Source organism: Perognathus longimembris, chromosome 7 (assembly GCF_023159225.1).
Source record: "Perognathus longimembris pacificus isolate PPM17 chromosome 7, ASM2315922v1, whole genome shotgun sequence".
Classification (NCBI taxonomy): Eukaryota; Metazoa; Chordata; class Mammalia; order Rodentia; family Heteromyidae; genus Perognathus; species Perognathus longimembris.
In genome coordinates this window covers 77,791,757-77,815,496 of record NC_063167.1, presented here as the reverse complement: position 1 = coordinate 77,815,496, position 23,740 = coordinate 77,791,757, and positions in this window count along the sequence as shown.

Here is a 23,740-nt window from a genome sequence, read left to right as displayed (position 1 = left end):
AAGCTCTAAATGGCCAATGCTATGGAGGCAGTGGGCACCCATGCAGTTCTAGTAAAAACAAAAGGGAATGAGGCATGAAAGGCATAAGGGCCTGAGTGCTGACCTAGAATGGAAGACTTTGTCCCTGACCTCAAACTCTAGCACTAACTGGATCACAGATAATAGCAGAAACCTCTCCACCAGAAGGACTAAAAGAGAACTCAAGGAACAGGAGCCCAGTATAAGTCCAGTAGTCCAATGCTGAAGTTGTGTTTGTGTGATGTTGATCAGTTCAATTCTAAATTTATTTAAATGGTAGAGGGAGATGAATGGTTCTTTATAAACATTTTTGGCTGAGACATGGTGCTAACTTTAGAAACTGGATAAGTATTTTCTTGTTTTTACTTAACCTGGGAGTCATCTCCATTAACCCAACAGCTATGAGAGTAGCGACACAGCACTGGGAGGAAATGGCCCAGCCTGTTTACCTGATGGCTTCTCACAGATGTACAGAGAATAAAGGGATCATCTACTACAGTGAATGGTGCAAATTTAGCCAAGTTAATAATGAAAATCAGCAAAGGGGATGAATTAGGCAAGATCATGATTGTGGTAAGTTTACAGTTCCATCACAATGATATTTGTCCCTAATTCCTCTCCTGTAGCATTAACTCAAAACCAAATTCTGCAGTGTTCTCCCTTGTAGGACAAAGGCAACAGCACATGTAAGTTGGGAACATGAGGAATAGGTAACCATCTGTAATATTCTTGAACATAAATTCTTTAAATACAGGGCCTGTTTGTCATCATCCAATGCCTGGAATCATGCCTCAACAGGCACTTAAAAGATGAATGGTAAAAAGAACTTAAAAAACCATTTTGCTGAATGAAAGGCAAAAGGAAGAGAAGCCAGTGTCTGTTTGAAGAATCAGAGCTGGCCAATGATCACACAAACACAAAGCATATTTCCAATAAAGCTGCCAAGGCCAACTAAGAGAAAAAATTGGAGGGAAAATCAAGGTAGGTACATGAAGAAACTGGAGAACAGAATAAATTTGGAGCAATCCTTCCCTGGCCATTAAACAAGAGTAAAATAGACTCACTTGTTGATGTGCACATTTATGTCTATCAATTTATCATATCTGTTAAAGAATCTGCTCTGAAACTTAATCATTTTACTGTCCGTAGGCTAAACCTAGTAAGAGGTCATTTTTAGCTACTTTTAATAGTACTGTTTTTTAATAAGCTAAATAATTCCTCTCCATCTTTGGTGTTAATGCTGTTCAAATATTTGTATAGCATTGTCACATTTCTCAATAGTTGTTGCTGAGCTAGCTTTAAGGATTAGGTGCATTTATAGTCTTTAAACATGGTAAACGCCTTTGATTATTACAGGCACTTCTGATGCCATTCTGGGGAATGTCCTTGAGATCATGGGGCACCTCTGCCCTGCTGAGAAGTATGAAGCTCAACTTGATATTCCAGAAAGAACCCAACCAAAGGCAAAGCAGGACATGGTTTTCTTATTTGTCTGCATCAAAATACCCCAACAATGATTATTTAAAAACATATTCTGGGATTGTATAACCAAGCCTAATGAATCAGTTTGTGAGATGTGGGGCCAGAAATCCAAAATGTTAATTAAAAAAAAAAAACAGTCCAAGCTGGGCATAGTGGTACAAACCTATAATCCCAGTACTCGGGAAGCTGAGACAGAAGGATCATGAGCTCTAATCCAGACTGTATACCATAAGCACCAGTGAACATGCAGGTGCCACTAAGGTTTATCACTATGACATCTGAAGGAGCAGCCATTGCTTTACCTCAAACCAACGGTGCTGAACCTGGCTTGGCTGTGCTGGAACACAAACATGGAGCAGAGCATTGGACTATGCTGAGCAACCACGTTCACATTCATCTCAAATTCCTCTTCTTGGAAATCTTTCTGCCCTCAAGGCCCTGGCACTCTGGGCCTGTGATGGGAATGGCAGCAGCATCAATCTCTCAAATGCCTTCAGAGCCGGTCTTCTACGGTCTCGATAAATAGCACAGGGTCAGTGGATATTGGTCTCCTTACCCACACCCTGGCTGTTGTTGGGGGGACATAAATGCGTTTCCCCTCCAAAGTTCATATTGAATCAGAATTCCCACTGTGATGTGTCAGAAAGAGGAGCTTTTTGGAAGAAGGGGGCTGTTTAGGTCTTGAGGGCAGAACTGTCATAAATGGATTAATGTCTCCATAAAAAGAGCTTGAGGAGACAATTCACCCCTTTTTCAGTTCTTCTTACTTCTTGCAGGTAAAGACACAGAACTCCCTCAGGAGATGCCAGCACCTGGGATTTGGACTTCTCATCCTCCAGAACTGTAGGAGAACAAATTTATTTGCTTTATAAATGACCCAGCCTTGGCTATTCCTGTTATCGCGACACAAAAGAAACAAAGACAGCAGTCATTTAAACTAAAGTATGAAATCGGCTTTTGTCAAAATACAAAGGTAGAACTGTGAACATTTTGAAGCCTGAAGCAAAAGTGGTGGAACCCATAATTTGTTATGGATTCAATCTCAATTGTTGTAACAATGCCAGTCTCTCACTTCTGTGCATGCTGAATATGCCCACTCCATTCAGGCACATATTGTAGCTGCACACCTCACTGTAGCCTTCTGGGTACCCTGCATATAGGAAGATGCTTTTTTTTTTTTTTTTTGTCAGTCATGAGACTTGAATCAGGGCCTGGATACTGTCCCTGATCACTCTTACCACTTAAGCCACAGTTCCACTTCTGGTTTTTTAGTGGTTAATATTAGATAAGAGTCTCACAGTAACTTTTCTGTCCCTGCTGGCTTTGAACTGCGATCCTCAGATCTCAGCCTCCTGAGTAGCTAAAATTACAGGTGTGAGCCACTGACACCCAGTGGAGGATGACTTCTTTGATCTGTCCTGAAATCTCTGTCTTTTAATTGGTTAGTTTAACTCATTTCCATCAAAGTGCTTAATGAGAAAAAAAAATAACTTCTACCATTCTTCTATTTGTTTCCTATATGTACTACATCTTCTTGCTCCCTAAATCCTCCAATATTAGCTTTCTATCTAATTCATTTTTTCCTAGTCTTATTTCCTTTTTTGGTATATTTTAAATGTTTTTCTTAGTACTTATTACAAGGATTACATTTTTGTGGTACTGAGGTCTCACATTTCTTTGGCTGGCTTGTTCAGCTGGCCCTCTATCATTCGATCCACTCCTGCAGTCTGGTTGGGTATTATGAAGTGTCTTGGTCTTTTCTACTCAGGATGGCTTTGAACCACAGTTACTCCAGATCTCAGTTTTCTAAGTAGCTAAGATTAACAGGCATGACCCACTGGGTACCAGGTAAGGATTATAACTATTACACTAAATTTAAAACATTAGAGTTCTAATTGGTACCAGCTAGGCTTCAAGAGCCTATAAAAACTGTCCATATCTTTCTTTGTCACTTAAGTGTTAATATTGTCACAAGTTACAAATTTACAAATTGTGCCTCCATCAATGTAGATATATCACAGCTAACACAGAGGTGTTTTTTTTTTCCTTATACAGCTTCTGGTGGTGAATTTTCTTTCATTTAAATCTTTTAACATTTCCTGTAAAGTAGGTGCACTGGTAATGAAATCTTTCAGCTTTTCTTTATCTGAGACTGTTTTAAGTTCTCATTTATTTTTCAAGTTTGGTTTCATCAGACATAGACTTCTTGGTTGACACATTTTTTCCTATCAGAACTTTAAAGGTGTCATCACACTGATGTGTGGCCTCTAAATCTTCTGATTAAATAATCAGCTGTGAATTTAACTACAGATTCCTTGTATGTAATAAGCCACTTTTCACTTGCTCTTTACAATATTCCTTTCTCTGTGTTTGGCCTTTAATCATTTCTTATACTGATTTATATCTGGACATGTCTCCAATAAGATATATTCCTACAAGAGTCCAGAAGTAAGAAGATTAACTTTTCTTACCTTATCACTCATTCTGTAGCGAAGAGTAATTCCTCTGTCTTTTTCTCAGAATGGGTTTTGATTACTTGCTGTTTAGCAATTTTCCTCTGGATCTACAGACTACAATTTGTAAAATATGCCAAAACGAGTGTTGACCAAGAAAACAAAAGCAAGCTGACACCCTTTCATTCTGTTTAGCCTTCCAGTGGCTCCCTGTGTGAATAAATGAGTACATTCTTGAAAAGCCCTCCAAAAGTATTAGGATATGACATATTACTCAGAAGAGGAAAGAGCCGTATGTTAAAAACTAATTGGAGGAAACCACTTGCAGATTGTAATAACGAAACATCCCAAGTTCCAAGGGCACTGGGGACTTCAAGTAAACAAGCCCTCATTAATTTGGCTAATTAGTCACTTGCAGTATTGCTGGTTTGTAAGCGGCACCCTTTTAAGGAGAAAATTGAGCTGTAACATGCTAAGAGCCATCTGTGTGGTGGATATATACCATCGATACCCTGTGCTTGAGATTTCAAAGCATATCGCATGCATTCCAAGACACACATAAAATATTTGGACATTTAATATTCATCCATGTGACTCAACTGAACAGACAGAAATCAGGAGGAAATGAATACTGCTCTGTTAGGTGGCAGGAAAGAGACAGGGTTAGAGAGGGAGTGAGGGAAATTGCAGTTAAGTGTTTCTACATATATATATATATATATATATATATATATATATATATATATATATACACTCTATGCTTCTTCAGAAGAGACGCCACTCACAGACAGTGGTACCTGGTCATGGAGCCCTGTGAAAAAAGAGAAAAGGGAGCAAATGGATTTGATCCTTTTCAGGGACACGTGGATTCTAACTGCTGGGAACTTTGCTACCTAACTAGAGTAGGGGAAGTTGGAAAGCTCTGGCATCCTTTGGCAAAGGCAACTGAACTATTGGGCCATGCCAACAGAGCTTACTTAAGTGAACTGAAAGCTTTCTTAGACCAAGCAATAAAATAAATTTAAAAACTGAGGCAGTCTTACCTTCCATTTCCTTTCTGTACCACTGTACAATAGTACCATCCCATTCCAGAGCTTTCTGGTGGCAGTGCAAGACCCTATGGTTCATATAGCACTACACTCATAAGGCAACTTTCTGGGTTAGTCAGACCTACAGATGTCAAATGCCATCTACCACATGTTCAGTTTTATTGGTCTCCATCCCAGAAAAATTTCTCTTGACCTTGTTCTTAAATACAAATGATCAATTAACTGAAATCCAATTTAAAAATTCTCTGTACAGACACAAAAGCACTAAATTATACAGTGAAGAGAACAAAGATGACCCAACCCTGTAATCCTAGATACCTGGGAGATGAGGCTGTTGAGGTTCCAGGCTACCTGAGCAAAAAGAAGTTGAAGATATTCCTTCACTCCAGTGACTGGGCACAGTAGCAGGTGCTACACTAGGAGGAAGGCAGCCCAAGCTATTCTGAGGTGAGAATAAGGCCCCACTTTGGAAATGATCACTTGCAAAAAAGTCTGGAGGCATGACTCATGACTAGCAGGGTGAGACCCTGAATTCAATCCCCAGCATTTCACATATGCACACACATATACATATCCCACACACACATGCACAAATGAGTATAAAGCTGAATGAGATTTTTTTACATATGCTATACAATTTGTGGACAAAGACAGGATGAGGAAACTGTACTCATTACCTGACTTATGAAACTCTAACATCTCTGTACATCACCTTAAAAATAACAATAAAAAATAAGCCAGGAACTGTTGGCTCACACCTATAATCCTAGTTACTCAGAATGCTGAGATCTGAGGACTGCAGTTCAAAGCCAGCCCAGGAAGGAAAATCTGCGACTCTTCCGTCCAATTAACCACAAGAAAACTGAAAGTGGTGCTGTGGCTAAAAGTAGTAGAGTGGGCTGGGGATATGGCCTAGTGGCAGGACTGCCTGCCTCAGATACACGAGGCCCTAGGTTCAATTCCCCAGCACCACATATACAGAAAACGACCAGAAGCGGTGCTGTGGCTCAAGCGGCAGAGTGCTAGCCTTGAGCAGGAAGAAGCCAGGGAAGAAGCTCAGGCCCTGAGTCCAAGGCCCAGGACTGGCAAAAAAAAAAAAAAAAAAAAGGTAGTAGAGTGCTAGCCTTGAGCAAAAGAGCTCATGAACAATGCTCAGGTCCTGAGTTCTAGCCTCATGACCAAAAATTAATTAATTAATTAATAATAATAATACCAGTAATAACAACAACTTTTTTAAAGTCTTAATATTTGCCTCTGGCTGAGCAAAATAGTTGATGTGATCCCAACTAAGATGGAAATATTGCAAGTTTGAGGCCAGCCTGGGCTACTGGCTGAAAAACCTGAAATAGATTTTGAATCTTAGGTTCACTTAGAAATCCACCCAGCCAAATGGACTCATTAAATCCCTACAAAATTCTCACACATTTCACCACTGTGTCGCTGAACAGCTGGCTGCCTGCTTCTGAGACACAGTTCCAATGGACCACAGCTATGGAGACATTATGGGCATCGACTCAGTAAATGCAAATAGCAAATGTAAATAATCCTTATTAGCAAGCCAAGAGTTAGAAGACACTTTTTTGTCTGTCACTAATGAGTGGAAAAAGAACACTGCCTTTATCATACAGTGGTGCAAATGAGATATTTATGGGTTTCCTGTGGTGTTCAAAGGTGTTGTTCCTTTCCAGTATTTTAGAAAAGAAAGCTTTGTATTCTAAGAATAGTTTCATTGATGATTCTCCCCAGGACACAAAGATATTCAAATCTGGACACAATACATTTTATCTGCAGAGCCTGAAACTCTCAAGCATTGTGAAATGTACCTCTAGGCTGTGGGACATTCCTAGTGTCTTTTATTCAACAATTTTATTGAAATATAACTTACATACCACACGCTGTACCCCAATCATGTACATTCAGTTGGAAAGAGCATATTAACACATAGATCCAATGGTTTCCATGGCCAGTTTTGGAACATTTTTTACTATCTGGAGGAGAAACATTGTGTGCTTTGACTATCAACTATTTTCCCACAATGCATCATCTATCAACCAATAACCTTTCTGTGTGGATTTCCCTGTTTTGGAGCCAACATAACTGGCCCGACGTAATAGGAGGCCTCTCCCAATTGGTTCTTTCACTAAGCATAATGTTTTCAAGGTTCATCCATATTGCTAGTACTGTCCTCCTTTTTATGACTAATCCCACTGTATAGACATACCACAATTTATTTATTAATTTATGAACATTTAGGTTGTTTCCAACCTTTTGGCTATTATGAATAATGCTGCTGTACACATTTGTGTACAAGTTAGTGTACATGTAGTTTCATTTTCCTTATAAGTATGTAAGTAGGGTTATCATCACTGGGGACATAATAATCCTATATTTAGTGAATCCTCATTAACAATCAAAGAAGCTACACCATTTAGCATTCTCATCTACATTGCCAAAAGTATGCAAGGATCTCAATTTTTTCACATCCTTTACAACTCTTGTTATTATGTTTTGATTGTTTGTTTTAAAAACCTAGCCTTCTCAGTGAATGTAAAAGGGTATCTTAAGGAGTTTTTTTTTTTATTATTTGCATCCCTCTGATGACCAGTGATAGAGAAAATCTTTCTGTTTGTTTATTAGATCTGTAGCTCTTCTCTGAAGTAAAGTCTGTTCAGATCCTTTGCTTGTTCTTAAATTGGGTTATTTATCTTTCTACTATTGAATATTATGAGTTCTTCACATATCCCAGACACAAGAACCTTATCAGATATATGACTTGCCAATGTTTTCTCCCATTCTATAGGCTGTCATTCACTTTTTTGATTGTGTCCTTTGAAGCACAAATATTTTTCACTTTGGTGGAGTTTTGGAGAACCCCTACACCATGGTATTTTTCACAGCCTCGCAGCCAGGGTCAGCCTTTGACATCGCTGTCACCACACTCTATGATGTGACCACCTCAGAAACTTTGTGCTCATCTTCATACCTCTGTCCTCATCCCTTCAGCCTGTGCTCATCCCATAGAGCAAAACACAACAAGTTTTCCCCCATGCTTGAATCTTGCCTTGAAAATCTCATATCTAGTGTCACTTCAGAGGCTTCCCTCTCCACCATTCAAATCTTCTCTCTCGAATTTTAGCACATGCCAAGTTCAATTTATCTCAAAATAATCATCTTGTTAGTTTATTGTTTAGTAGATGATTGTGGCATACAAGATGCATCTGAGAGAAATTGTGTCTCTCCTCTTTATGACTATATCCTAAATTCCTAGAGAAGTGACTGTGATATATAAAAATTCTTAATGAATATTTGTGAAGCTAATGAATGAATCCTTCAGCTCAGCATTGCAAGGCACTAGGGCAAAAGAATAAACAAGACAGATATCCAACTGTGTTGGAGCCATTTGACAAATACACACTGTGATAGGTGTTCCTGAGGAAGTGGATGGTTGTTAGCAGAAAACTCATTTGCAAGATGAGTAAATTTCTTTAACTATTTTTTGTTTAAATACACTGCTTCAAAGCTACCATTAGGACAGACTAGGGTAAATTTGCTCTGCAAATACTCTGAACTTCTTTATTTGACTGTATTATGCTCACACCACCTTTTATTGCATTTCACACCTGCTAGCACATCTTGCAGGAAGTTTTCACGTTTTCACTATTAGTAGAGAGAGGGCAAGAGAAGTAACAGCTTGTATATCTCTCATTCCTCCACCTCTGGCCATGTAATAATAATAATAACAACAATAATGGCAACAACAATGTGCTGGCCAGCCTGAGGAAGAAGGAAAAACTACCACTTTCTCTTAAGCTGGCCCAAAGTCAAAGGCTAGGTTGCCATTCCAGTGTCCCTAGAACTATGTGCCCTTACATCTTATAGACTTCTCTTGTTTCTTCCCTGGTGACTTTTAGTTGGTAAGGTCTTACCTAATTTATAGAATTTGTGTAAGAATCAAATAGGGTAGACATAAAAATACTTACAACTCCTACAGGTCAGAGAGAGGGTGTGGTCAGCTATGGAGTCCAGGATAGCCCCTGGAAGGCAGGGACTGGACAGCCACGACACAAGCCTTGCTGTCGTGTGCCTGCCTCCTGCCTCAGACATCTTGCCCACCCTACCACCACTGACTCCCTTCCATGAATAAATATTCTTGTTAATAGCCAATATTTCTAAAGAATGCTGCTTTTAAGATTGCCAATTGTGTAGGGACTTGCAGCTCTAAAATAAAATGAGAGGCCAGCACCAATGGTTCATACCTGTAATCCTAGCTACTCAGGAGGTTGATACCGGGAAGACTGTGGTTCAAAATCAGCCCAGGAAGAGAAGTCTGTAAAAGACTCAATCTTCAATTAACCAGCAAATTGCTGGGCCCAAGTGATAGATAACCAGCTCTGAGCAAGAAAGCCAAACAAGAACATGAGGCTGAATTTAAGCTCTGCTATGAGCGCGTGCACACATGAGCACACACACACACACACACACACACACACACACACACACAAATGAGATAAAACAAAAGTGACTGAAGATCACGCTACTGAAAAGAGCCACACATATGTTCTTCTATGACAAACAATAATAAAAAACCTAAAATCAATAGGCATACAAATGATTTCCAAGTTCTTAAACCCTAAGGAATTGGTGATAATTCTAACTACTGCCAAGATGTAGTATGTTCTGTCTTGGCTTTCAATTTGGTTTCAGATGTTGATAGTGTCATGCAAATTTTCAAACCATGTACAGTGTGCAAGTTGTGCAAACATAAGAAACACTAAGCAGGAGGACAGCATGGAGCAGTTTGGTCCTCACAGCTCATAGCAAAAGGGAGAAGTGTCTTTTTGTCATCTGTTTACCCAGATGCAGTGACATTCCACAATGTGCAGTACAGGAGAAAATAACAGCTCTCTTCTCAGCATACTAATTCAACAACTCAATTATCAATTCATTTCTACAAGAGACTGTAGCACACATACCCCACACATTCCCAGCCCCAGTCTTGGGTAAAGATGCTACTTTTGCCTCTGTCTAAGTTCAGTATTTCTTGTCCAGGGCCCATTGTACTGGTGTAAGATGAAAACTCTTCTCTCAGTCAGCATTCAGCATCCTGAAGTATCCAAATGGAGAACTACTGTCTAGATAATAGTTTGCTGTTTTTATCAGTCATTCACTATAATAAATCAAATAATTGATATATCTTAATCAAATTACTTCACTTAACACAATTTTTCCAGGTCTTTCCATTTCTTTGTGCCATTTGTAATTAGTCAGTTAATCAAATAATAAATTATTTGATTTATTATAGATAAAGAAATCAGTGTTTCATATTCTAAAACCTATGCATCCATCACAGCTGAAATTCAGCATCTAATGATGAAGGCCTCTCCATGTGCCCCATTTCCTTCTCTTTGAAATATACACAATGCATCTCACAGTGTTGGAGTAAATGTAAGGAATAAAATAATGACACAAAATTTGAATATCAAAAGAGAAAAACATTTTCAGTTTTTTAATTTTTTTCTTATAGTTTTATTGTCTTTAAGTAATTGTACAAAGGGGTTACTGTTCAACACGTCAGTTTGTGAGTACAATGCATGTTGATCTGTGTTACCCCTTATATCATTTTCCCCTATGGCTCCCAACCCCACCCATCCTTGAATAGTATGGCTACATTCTCTCAGCATTTGTCTACCCTCCACCCCTTGACATCCTCCAATAGACATACCTCATGCTCCAGCTTCCTGATATTCATTTTGTTAAACTACAAATTAGTTGATAAAAGGAATTACACTACTGGAATTCTCTCCTGCATATGCCATACTTCAGTTCATATACTCATTTAAACATGTATATGGACCTGTGTATGTTTACATATATACTTATAAGTTAGACCTAACCTCTATATGTGAGAAAAAAAATATATGTCTTTTATCTCTCTGGGCCTGACTTACCTCACTGAACATAATTTTTCCCAGGAACCTCCATTCCTCTGCTTCATTTGTAAATGTTGTAAATAAATAAATAATTCCTCTAAGACCTTAAAGATAGTTTAAGTTCCAAAGAACTCTATACAATACAATTATACATGTCATTCTTTGAAGACATTTTTTTTATCAAAGCCAAGAACCTCATCAGCATGAAAATAAGCACAATGTTCATTAACACAAATAGATTTATTTTTTAAAGAAAGTCACTGAAATATAAAAATTTACACCAAACTTAAGACCAGGACACCAGGGGAGGAGAAGGAGTGAGCTGTTGAAAGGTTTAATAGTAATAAATGACAGAACTGTTTTATATCTATCATTCTTTGTGTTTTCCCCCATATGCTTGAAAGCATAGACACTATAACAAATAAAACTTTAATAAGTAAAAAAATACACGTTAAATGAAAAACCATGATTAACTTATTAGGAACCATTAAGTATATAATTACAAGGATTCTATTACATTAGGATACCAATTTCTTTAAAGCCAGAAATAATACCTACTGAAACTTTAATTATTTAAATGAGAAGAGTAAGAGGCATGTTATCTTCTCTGACAAAGATTAAAATCAATTTAATTGCTTCACTGCTGCCTTGACATGATTCTTGCTGTGAGTTAAGCAACCAAAAAGGAAAATTAATACTGCAGCTGCTAGTCAAGCTCTATCCATGCACTAGCTTTGATTACATCAGGGGAGATGCCACTGCTCCTTGGCCGACTCCTGCATCCCTCCCCTGTTTTCTGAGGTGGTTGGGTTAGCTGTGAGGGATGTTGAGGATGGACCTAATGTTTACAGCCTGTGATGGGCACTAGGGGAGACGCAGCCTCAGGGAATTGCAGGTTGCTGTGTTTGAGCATGAGTTAAGGAAGTTCGATCATCAAGACAAAGTTTTGTTCAAAATTAAATTCACCCGTTGATGCCTGATTCAACCTGCCATGGGGTGAAGTACAAAGAAACACAAAGGCATCCACAGGAGAAAGAATAGATGTGTGGGGCTAAGGCTGATACTTTTCTTGTCCATAGAACCTAACAATGTATTTCTTAGGGTAGCCATCAGAGGCTTCTAGAGGTCAAATGCCACCATGCATTGGAAAGGCAGGGGAGGGAACCAGCAAACACAACACACTTCACAGACTCCCACGTCGGCTGATCAAAACACAGAGCTTTTGTTCAACATCAGCACTGAGCAAGCAACATCCAGTGACTTCTCCACTTGGCAAACTAATGTATCTGATTGTAAGAAAATGATGTTGTGAAATATTTATGAGTCTGGAAATACAAACCAGTAGCCTGCCTCATCATCTCTTCTAAGTCTTTGTTAAATTTACAGACCAGGAGAGACACTGGAATAACTGAGGTTGTCAGAACTAATAGATCTCCAGCACTTCACAGCCATGGAGTTCAATTCCATCAAGGGCCCTGTGTTAAAGAGCTTTTAACCCTCGCAGCTCCTATTTGCCTTCTCTTGTCTCAAACAGAGATGAATAATAACTCGAACATGTATATATTCAGGACCAGAAGAGTCTTCTGCGAACCCTGTCTATTCCCTCTATAGGAAGGACTTGGAGTAGAGATTGAAGGAATTTGGTTCAGAGCAAAAAATTGTTTGGGGGATTTTTTTCAACATCTTTGTAAGTGACGTGAAGGATCATGGGGGAAAATGTCCATCCAGCTGGGCTGGCAGAAAAGCCTACACAATAGAAGAAACAGAAAGGAAAAGAGACAGACTGCTCTCCAAAGATAATTAAACATGCTTTGTACATTTTAAAAATAATAATAATAAAATCACCAGCTTAGGTCAGCCCATGGGAGAGGTAAAGATGCTCATCAGTGTTTATTTTGTCTAAACCCAGTTCCCCTGCCCTCAAGACCTGCAGGTGCCTGTGCCTTGTTCTTTTTTTCATCAAATACAACTCATCCTGCTATATTAAATAACCTTGCTGTTAGTCTGGCACTGCCCCTCCCCATTTCAATTTGACCAAATTGAAGCAGATGCCCAGAGGCTGTGGAGATCAAAACTGGTATAACAAAATTTGGAGCCAGTTTCCCAGTTTAAATCAATATTTAAGGGTAAGCTTGCTTTGTTATTTATTTATTTATTTATTTATTTATTTATCTATTTATTTATTTATTTATTTATTTATTTGTGGATGCCTTTCACTGGCAAATAACACTTTAAAGCTGAAAGCCAGAAGCCTTTCATTATAAAGGATGTCATTCATGCTATCTGTTCTAAAAGCAATAACTCATTTGACAAGACAGGTGGTTGAAGGGGCTGCACAGTCTAAAAAAGACAAGGAAGAGGGTGTTGGGAGGGGGTGGTTCCCAGAGCCCCATGGGAGTTAGGACAGAGTTCAGGAAATACGAGTGGATGCTGTGTGCACAGAAAGCCTGATGCCAGCAGGAATTTTCTGGTGCGTGCTTGCTTTATCCTGTGTGCAAGCCAAAAGTAGCAAAGACTGAGAATTCTGAGTACATTTCAGGGATCCTTCCCAAAGACAGGACAAGTGTCTGTTCTCTTGTGTGTCTAATTTTTACTACATCCTGATGCCCTGGTTTCTGCCTCTTTGAATGTGCCCCTGGATTTTTAAACCAATACTGACCCAAGATAACAAGTACTCTCTGATCCACAAAATTTTTTTAAATAAGAGGAAGCTGGAGAGTTTGGGGTTCTCTCTCAAACTCTTGCTCATCTCTTTTGACAGTGCTTGTGTGGGTAGAGTCATCCTTTTATCTTCCATCACTGTATCCATGGGATGAAACCAGTGAGGGAGGGTGGTATGTTCACATTTTGGGTTATTTTTTCTCCTTCAAGGAAATATGTAATCATCTCATCTTCATACATGCAGAAACAATTCTAACTGGGGAGAGGAGATATTTCCTTTCTAGTCAAGTCCAGCAGAAGCCCCGTGGGCCCCCTGAAACATCAGAGATGCACCTCAAGTTAATGAAAGACTCAGCAGAGAGAACAGGGAAGGCAGACCACTACCCCTACCCAACTCAGAGCAGTGGCCCACATCGACATCTCCCCATAGAACCTGCACAAATGAACCATCTCCTGGTGAGCATGAGATCCAGTCTGGATGTGATCCCCAGTAGTTGCTGCCTCACCCCACCTCTCTCCATCCTGTGTGGCCAACCATCATCTCTTGATGGGCTGAGCATCAGCTATCTCATATGGGGTCCTCAATTGATGCCCCATGGACTTGCCTGGTTCAGTTTAAAAAAATGGACTGATGGTTATATTTTTTAGTACCATTTTTGGAATGAGTCACAGAAGCCAGCTGTTCAGTTTTTGTTGATGTTGTTGATTTTTGGGTTTTGCTAGGGGTTTTTTTTGGCCTGACCTACATTTGACCTTCATAGAAAAATGAAAATAGGTGTTTTATGGAAGTTGTTACTAAAGGCCAAAACCAAGAAGAAGAGAGGGAAATGCAGACAAGAATCCAATGCCTATCTTACAAAATTAAGATGAGTAAAGAAAGGGGGAAGTAGAGGAGGGGTGGGTGAGAATATTGAAGTGGTGACATGGATCAAGATATATTGTATTCATAAACTGCTTTGTTAAATAGCAACTCCTTTGTACAACTACTTAAAAAATAATAATGAGAGAAGAAGAAAAACGTCCAAAGCCAAACACATGCCCAAGGTTTACACCCAACCCAATGAACACAATTCTGGAGCTAATAAATACTTATTAATCTCAAGAAATCTATTTTCCAATATACTATCAAAAATTAGCAAACAGTAGCACGTAGCCTGTTTAATAAAGTTACCATTTAGCATTCAAGACTATTTTGCAAATTGGAACTTCTTTGTACAACTACTTAAGAATAATAAAAGAAAATAATAAAGAATATTTTGCAATTTTCAAGTGAAAGAAGAAACTGGCCACTCATTTTTAGGGTTGGAGTTGGGGACAGATGCTCTAATACAGCTCACAAGAATTAAAAGACATTCAAGCAATCATGTAAGGGAGAAAACAAGCCAATTCAGTCCCCACTTGGGCAGAGAACCTGTCTCCCTACCCTTACCTGCCAGAACACATAATCAAGAGCGGACATCACTAGATATTGTCCCATTCTACATGCTGCTATGTTGTTTCCCCACATCTGGGCCAGCCTCTAGGTGCCAGGTCTATGGAGTAAAAAAAATATCTAAGTCCTCTCCTCGTACCCTCATTGCCCACATCCAGCTAGCTCATCACCCCACACAGCATTCCCAAGAGACATCACTGAACTTGCCTTCTGCTTCTCCTCCAGATTCTGGGCACAATAAAATGACTTCCATAGGATCTCTTCCAGACAGTTCTGTGGATCTCACACCCATCATTTTTGCCACCACACAGTAATAGAGCTTGAATCTTCCTTTGCCTTCCCTTTGCAGCTTGTCTGCTTCTCCTATGTCTGACACTTGCAGCAGGAGATTAGAAAGAACAGAGGAGGTAGAAGATCTTGAGGGAACTAGGGGGATTTTGGCAGAAGTTTTGTGGAAGCCATATGGTACCAAGTCTGCAGAACATGAAATGTATCTAAGAGAGTAGACACTATTACTTCCAAAGAGTGTCTCTTGTCCCTTGCTAGTAGACTGTTACTGCTGCAAAATGGAAATAATAGCTTGAGTACAAACATAGATGCCATCAGACTCCAATGGATTGACTAGTGGCAGCCAGCTTTATCCCCCAATATCTATTTCACTAATTCAAACACAAGGAAAAGACAATATGTGGTACTTCTAATTCTTCTTGATCATTAATAATTGTTCCACAGTAGTACCTAGCTTTGGAATGAAGAGACTAGACAAAATAAATACTCTCCATTTGTTGGTCATTGTTGCAGTCTCTTTTTATGAATGCAAATCTTATTCAAAACTTCAGTAATTGTTTTAAAGGCCATGCACTGGTGGTTCGCACCTGTAATCCTAGCTATTCGGGAGGCTGGGGTCTGAGAATCATAGTTCGAAGCCAGCCAGGGTAGGAACATGCATTGGACTCTTATTTCTAATTAACCACCAGAAAACTGGAAGTGGAGCTGTGGCTCAAAGTGGTAGGGCACTAGCCTTGAGCAAAAGAGCTCAGGGACAGTGCCCAAGTCCTAAGTTCAAGCCCCACAAGCAACAAAAAAGAAAGGGAAGGGAAGGGAAGGGAAGGGAAGGGAAGGGAAGGGAAGGGAAGGGAAGGGAAGGGAAGGGAAGGGAAGGGAAGGGAAGGGAAGGGAAGGGAAGGGAAGGGAAGGGAAGGGAAGGGAAGGGAAGGGAAGGGAAGGGAAGGGAAGGGAAGGGAAGGGAAGGGAAGGGAAGGGAAGGGAAGGGAAGGGAAGGGAAGGGAAGGGAAGGGAAGGGAAGGGAAGGGAAGGGAAGGGAAGGGAAGGGAAGGGAAGGGAAGGGAAGGGAAGGGAAGGGAAGGGAAGGGAAATTGGAGTCAGGGCAGAAAGTCTTGGTTCTCTAATTCAGCCTACTCTTTCATTTGTTTTCTCTTCTTTTACTGTCTTTTCTCTTTAGTGGTTCTTCTCAAGAATATCACTGGGGCTGGGAATATGGCCTAGTGGCAAGAGTGCTTGCCTCGTATACATGAAGCTCTGGGTTCGATTTCCCAGCACCACATTTATAGAAAACGGCCAGAAGTGGTGCTGTGGCTCAAGTGGCAGAGTGCTAGCCTTGAGCAAAAAGAAGCCAGAGACAGTGCTCAGGCCCTGAGTCCAAGCTCCCGGACTGGCAAAAGAAAGAATATTACTGTGTTCATTTTAAATGCATTGAACAAGGAGAGACATCTGTCCCATCCATTTCTGCCAGAGGCAAAAGTACCTAATTCTCTTGTTCGGTGGGTCTCACTTGGCAGCCAACCTCCCCAAAATCCACATGGATTCCTTCCAAACTGTCCAATGAATGGAACTCAGTGCATGACCTGGAGCAATGCCTGGATAAGATCCCAGACTCTGCCTCCAGACCAGGAATGGAAGAGTCTGTGATGAGGGAATGAGATGCAGCGCAGAAGGACAGAAAGGAGGTTAACTGAAGAACAGAGTCCTAAAGATAATCTTTTCCATTCCTCAAGCTCTAAAGCTCTAAAAACAAAAAAATAAAGTGTGCATCCTCTCACAGTGGGGATCCCAAAGACAAATTCCAGGAAAATCACAGTCTCAAACTGCACAGATTTTTGCAGTAGGCTTAAGAAAGAAAATAATAAGAGATATAGCTTGATAATGGTTAAATGATAGGTAGTTGAAGACGAAAATATGTGTCTGGCATCCTAACCTTTTAGAAACTCCACAGAAAATAAGTCTTAAGCTTTTTTTTTGGTGGGGGGGTGAATTGTGCTAGACAAGAGGTACCTCAGTTCAGAAACACTAACCCAGGCTAATGGAAAAAGGTGCCTAGAATATGGCTTAGTCATTCCCACTCCAAGACACCGCTAATGTAGGATTTTACAAAGTCCTTGGTGACATGGATTTGAACATTTAAACCACAACGATGACTACAGGTGGTTTCACTGTGTTTTGCCTCTATTTGTTGAAGGATGAATAGTGCTAAGGATAGGACCCAGAGACTTGTCAGTACTAAGCAAGTTGTTCCATAAAGCTGCAGCCTCAACCCTGATTTTTTGTAACATACCAGAAGTTCCCATTTGATACTATATATACATATATATAATATATATATATAACTTAATTTTTCCTTCCCTAAGCTTTTGAAGAGCTTTAAATACCAAGCAGAAAAATCTTAACACATTTTAACAGAAATGTTAAGTTTCAATCAGCTGGACATAGGTATCTGTTTTCTAGTAAGAATGAATAATAAAGCACTTTCAAATGTGTTCACTAAAGACACAAGTATCAATTGCTAGTCATTAAGAATGCATTCTAGAATAAGAGGAATATATATATACATATCTATATATGTATACACACATATATATACAAATATACATGATACATATTTACTTTGGGGACTACTTCTAAGAAATTAGCCTTCTGATATACTAGGAAGAGATTTAGAGGGATCCCCTTTGACACGAAATTATTCAGTGTCTATTGTTAGAATTTTTATTTATTTATTTATTTTTGCCAGTCCTGGGCCTTGGTTGGACTCAGGGCCTGAGCACTGTTCCTGGCTTCTTTTTGCTTAAGGCTAGCACTCTGCCACTTGAGCCACAGTGCCACTTCTCGCCATTTTCTATATATGTGGTGCTGGGGAACTGAACCCAGGGCTTCATGTATGGGAGGCAAGCACTCTTGCCACTAGGCCATATTCCTAGCCCCACATTGTTACAATTTTGATGTAATGTTATGCTCCCTTTTCACAACCCGTGGTGAGGGATGGAAGGCTAGACTAGGATGTGGTTTTATAAGCCATCTCTGCCTCTTTGACGAATGGTGACCCAAAGTGCTTTTTTCCCATTTTAGATCTTAGCATTTCTTATAGATAAAGTTAAGCATATATTTCAACTGGACAAAATAGGAATAATGCCTACATAGAGTCTACTAAATTGTTAGCTTAGTAGGCAGTAATAGGTCTGACCCTGACCCCATTAACCCTGGACCTAGATGCTAGAACTAATCTCCTTGGCTAGTATCAACACCTCCCCCCTTACTCCTGTAATATAGGTTTAGATTAATCCCAGGTGTCATCATTGTCATCATAATCATCATCATCATCATCATCATCATCATCATCGTTTCTGATGAGGATCTCTGAGATACGAAGTAAGCTAGGATTACAGGTATGAGCCACTGGCACCCAGATGTGATCCATTGCTGCATATGTCGACATAAAATTTAGACCTCAGGGTCAAAACTAGAGCATTATTGGCAATTCAGAAAATGAGCCAGCTGACCTCTCAATTTAAACTGCATCTTAGGAGGATGCCCTCTGTGCCAGCCTCATGGCTGAGCTCTTCTCCTGATCCATTTTGGTTCTTGGTAGGCTTTTCCTACTGCATCATCTAAATTGCATTGGGTGACAGGCAGCCAACATATTTGGCATTGTGGTTCTAGCAGGTGACAAATCAAAGAGATAAAAAGCAACCCTAGAAGTGGAAAGCTGAATCCTTTGGTGCTGTGACTAGGAAACCATACCCAAGCAGAAGTTGGTCTGGATGAAGGACAGGCACCATAGAGCCTAGGTCTTACAAAATGGCAAGGGAGGAGGGAAAGGGAGGGGAGGGAGGGGGGCATGAGGGACAAGGTAACAAACAGTACAAGAAATGTATCCAATGCCTAACGTATGAAACTGTAACCTCTCTGTACATCAGTTTGATAATAAAAATTTGAAAAAAAAAATGGCAAGGGATAACTCTGCAATGTCCTGGGCTTCTTTTTGCTTCATGACAACTCCAAGGAGAAACGTAAGGTTACCATGACATAGAGATTAAGCAAAATAAATTCAGGTTGTGGTGGGAGCTAAGTAAAATACTTTTTTCTTTAATCTGTGTGACATTACTGGGAATTGAACTCAGACCTTGTGCTTGCTATGCAGGTACTTGACCACATAAACCATGCCTCCAACTCAACCATGCCTCCAACTCCTTTCTTCTTCGGTTACTTTCAATGTAGGTTGTTACTTCCTGTGCTTGAGCTGACCTAGAATGCCATCCTCCTACATGTGTTTTCCCCATACCTGGGATAAAAGGCATGAGCTAACATACTCAGAAATTTGTTGAGGTGGAGTTCCACAAACTTCTTTTTACTAGGGCTGACCTCAAACTCCAATCCCCACTCTCAGCTTCCTGAGTAGTTAGGAGTACAGGATTAAGATACTTTACTAGGCTAGTTCTTATTTTGTGTTTTTATTGTTATTGTTGCTGCTTTGTGTGTTTTATTTGGGGGGAAGAGGGGAGGATCTGGTACTGTAGTTTGAAGTCAGGGCCTTGCACTCGATAGGCTGGCACTCTACCACTTGAGCCACACCTTCAACCATACTTTTTGCTGGTTATTTTGGAGATGGGGTCTTGGGGACTTTTCTACTGAGCTGGCCTAGAACTATAATACTCCTGATCTCAGCTTCTTGAGTAGCTAAGATTACAAGCATGAGCCATGGCTGTTTCTTACAATTTTAAGCCTCTGAGAAAATGCTGTGATTGCCACCTTGATTGCTCTAATTACCAATGTCCCTTAACAGCAATTTTCTCAACACTCTTAGACCTCTCAGAAAATACAATTATGTCTAGAGAACGGTTTAAATGATATTAATTAGAACAATGAGATTAAGCATCAGAGAAGTAAGTTGGGATCTCAACTCCAACACTCATTAAGCTCTGATATGCTTTGTTAATTTCCTTAACTCTGAGCCTTGATTTTTCTATTCTTTATAATGAGAGTAACAATAGTAGCTTGAAAGGGGGTGTTATGAAATTGAAGGCAGCGTTCGTAAAGGCTTGGCTGATGGGCCACAATCAAGAATAGCAGTTTTGACTATTATTATTACTGAAGGTATTATTCTTATCCTAGGTCTCTTTGAAGAAGATTGTCCCTGAAAGTATTTTCTCAGCATACTCCAGCCAGAGGAGAGAGGAAAAAGTCTACTTAAATCCATAAGTAGTTGGGGGGGGGGGTGCATGTGCACTTGTATGTATGTATGCATGCCAGTAGCAGGCCTTGAATTCAGGGCCTCACATTCTTGTTCAATCTTTGAGAAAAAAGCTCAACTGTACAAAGAAGTCAGTCAACATTTTGTTGTTGTTGTTGTTGTCATAGTTTTCTTAGTGAAAGAAATACTTTTCCCTTGACTTGAAGTTTGGGAAATTTTGACATTCTAAATTGAGTATCTGTATCTTCTAAGATTAGAAAAGAATGTTGGAACATCCCAGATTGTGTGAGAAGTTGTAGGAATTTTTCAAAGTCTATAAGGCGGGGTGGGGGGATGGAAATCGCAGCACAGACTCACTCCTGAGAGAATGAACCATTAAAAGAGAGAGAGAGAGAGAGAGAGAGAGAGAGAGAGAGAGAGAGACTGAGAAAACAAGGAAAGAAACCTGGATGAAATCAGCAGACTTTCACAGTCCAGACACAGAGCCCAGAGGCCACTAGAAGAAGACCTGAGTCACTTTTTTTTGGTTGTAGCCACAGTAACTGGTTCTGCAAGGTTACACTTGAGTCTCACATCTTGCACAGGCAAGCTGGCCAGTCAGCAGGCGTTGGCCACACAGAAACCCAGCTTCCAAGAGAAGCTAAGCACCAAGGATCAATCGGCATGGTGGCCATACAACAGGTGTTGATTCATTACTCTTTCCTAGTGCCCACACATTCTCCACCCAAGTCAGAACAGCTGTTTCCCTCTCTACCACCTGTCTTGTGAAACTACAGGTGCATCCTTGCTCTCATAGCCCTCCTCTGAAAGAACAAATATTTGGAAAAATTAGGGATAACGTTCTTGCCCCATGAAATCCTGGATACTCCATCTATGATAACCTGAAGAATATACCTCAAGATTTCTTGAAGGGAATAAACAAAAACAGAGAACATTGTACCAAAGCAAGTGACTGCTGGCTCCTAAGAACAGCCAGCCATCTTGCTCCCCAGCCTGCTCATGGAAACTCATAACTGTTTGTTCCTCCTTCTTGCTACAGCCAGACAGATGCCTTCCTAGGCCCTCTGCTCAGAACCTAGAGCACAGACCCCAGGAAGAAATTAAAGCAATAGCTGGAAACATACCCAAGCTGGGAGTTTACAGATGTTCAATAAAACCCACAGACAGCCCACCAAAACCCCTGCTCAGAGCTGCAAGGAAGGGCCCACATCCAGCGCAGTTGGAAATGGATTCACAGTGAAGAAAGAAACAAGAATCATGGCTGTTCCAGATAAATGTTAGCTACAAACGAGGCCGGTGGAGCTCAAAGGCATCTTTCAAGAAGAGTAACTTTCAATCCATTGCAGGTTGTTTGTTTGAACTTCGCAATTCTCACTTTGCCATTAAAACAGTCGGTTCCGTCAGAGCGTGTCATGAATACCCTACTGCTAAGAAACTGTAAGATACACAGCCCACATCCCCTTGGCATCAAGGCATCAAACACCGGACAGCCACTGAGTACCCCATTGGAGTGCTGGGCATCACACAGACATTCCCGTCTTATTATTCTTCTCCTGATTGCCCTACTTGGACACATTTGTACAGAGCATTCCTCACCCCACCCTTGATTCCCCAAGCACAGCAGATGGTTTCAGCGCAGTGTTTCAAATCAGATGTTAGGCAGAGACTGAGCGGGAGCCCAGAGCATCTGGATTTTCAGCAAGCAGAGCTCAGGGTGTGGGGGCCCTTTGGAGAGCATGGACGAGAAATTGTTCAGAAGATGGGCCCGGCCATTGTTAGAGGGGGAACAGCTCCCCAAATTGTGCCATTGTCCTTTCTCAGAAAGAAAAGGTATGGGCTTACAGAGGAAATATTCTGGCTTATTGATGGAAATGGAAATGTCAGGCAAATGCCTTTCTTTAACACACATACACACACACACACACACACTGCACAATAATTTGATCTAAATTTTTGATGCATTAAAAAGAAATTATGCATGGCAATAAAATAGGGAGGAAGAAAACAGATAATCCAGCTCAGTGTTAATGTGTGTGATTTTCACATACCTAAATTGTCTGAGTTCATTTCACACAAAAGCTGTAATCTGTATTTAAGGAAGGTATCTTTTTCACAGAGTTAATTAAGACACAGACACCATTTTGGTCAATAGCTGAAAAAGACTGAGTAGCCTACATGGTTTCATAATGTCCAGTTGGCTCTTTGTCAGCTTGCTGGGTAACAATAACTCACTATGAAGAGACAGTTATCAGACCCATCATATAGAACTTGATATGATTACACATCATAGATCTATTAATGTCATAGCTATATAATATGTAATAGATGACTCACTATGATTATGGTAGGTAAGCTATCTTAATCTTTCACATGGCTTGAAGTGGCTCCTTTGTAAAATGAAAAGTAGGACCACAAGGGCACTGCGGGTCCTTTTTGCTCTAATATTCTACAAGTATAGAAAAATGCCACCTAATCAGATAAGATATGTAAAGTACCTGACACATAAGTCTCATATATAAGTGCTGAGTGAGTGGTGGTGGTTGTTCTTATTAATAATATCAGCTTCCCAAATCTGATACTATTAGAACAGTTATTCTTTGACCCCTGTGTGCCTACTGGGCTGTAGAGAGAAAAACACCCCTAAAACTTGACCCCAGGAGGTGATAGAGAAGCAAAAGAGGGAGGATGAGTGCTCACTCGATCCCCTCGCTGCTAGGAAGGAGTGGTGCAGCCCTCAACCTCAGCATCTTCTGTAGCATTTCTGATTTCACCAAGTGTTTCCCTGTGGGATTGTCTAGAATAGGAACATGGACCCATAAAGCTTTATCTTGCTCATTTCTGAAACCTTCTGTAATCTTAAGATCTGTTTTCTTGGCTCTTAGAAACATATTTTAAAACAGCACATACTATAGGTTTCACTGTGTTCGTGTGTGTGTGTGTGTGTGTGTGTGTGTGTGTGTGTGTGTGTACATGCGCACCAGTAGTGGGCTTAAACTCAGGACCTGAGCCCTGTTCTTCACCTTTTTTACTCAAGGCTGGTTCTCTACCCCTTAAGCTACACCTCCACTTCCAGCTTTTTGATGGTTAGAGATAAGAGTCTTACAGAGTTTCCTGCCTAGTCTGGCATTGAACCTTGAACCTCAGATCTCAGTCTGCTGAGTAGCTAGGATTATATATGTAAGCCACTAATGCCAGGCTGGATTACACATTTTGAAAGGTAATGGTCACCT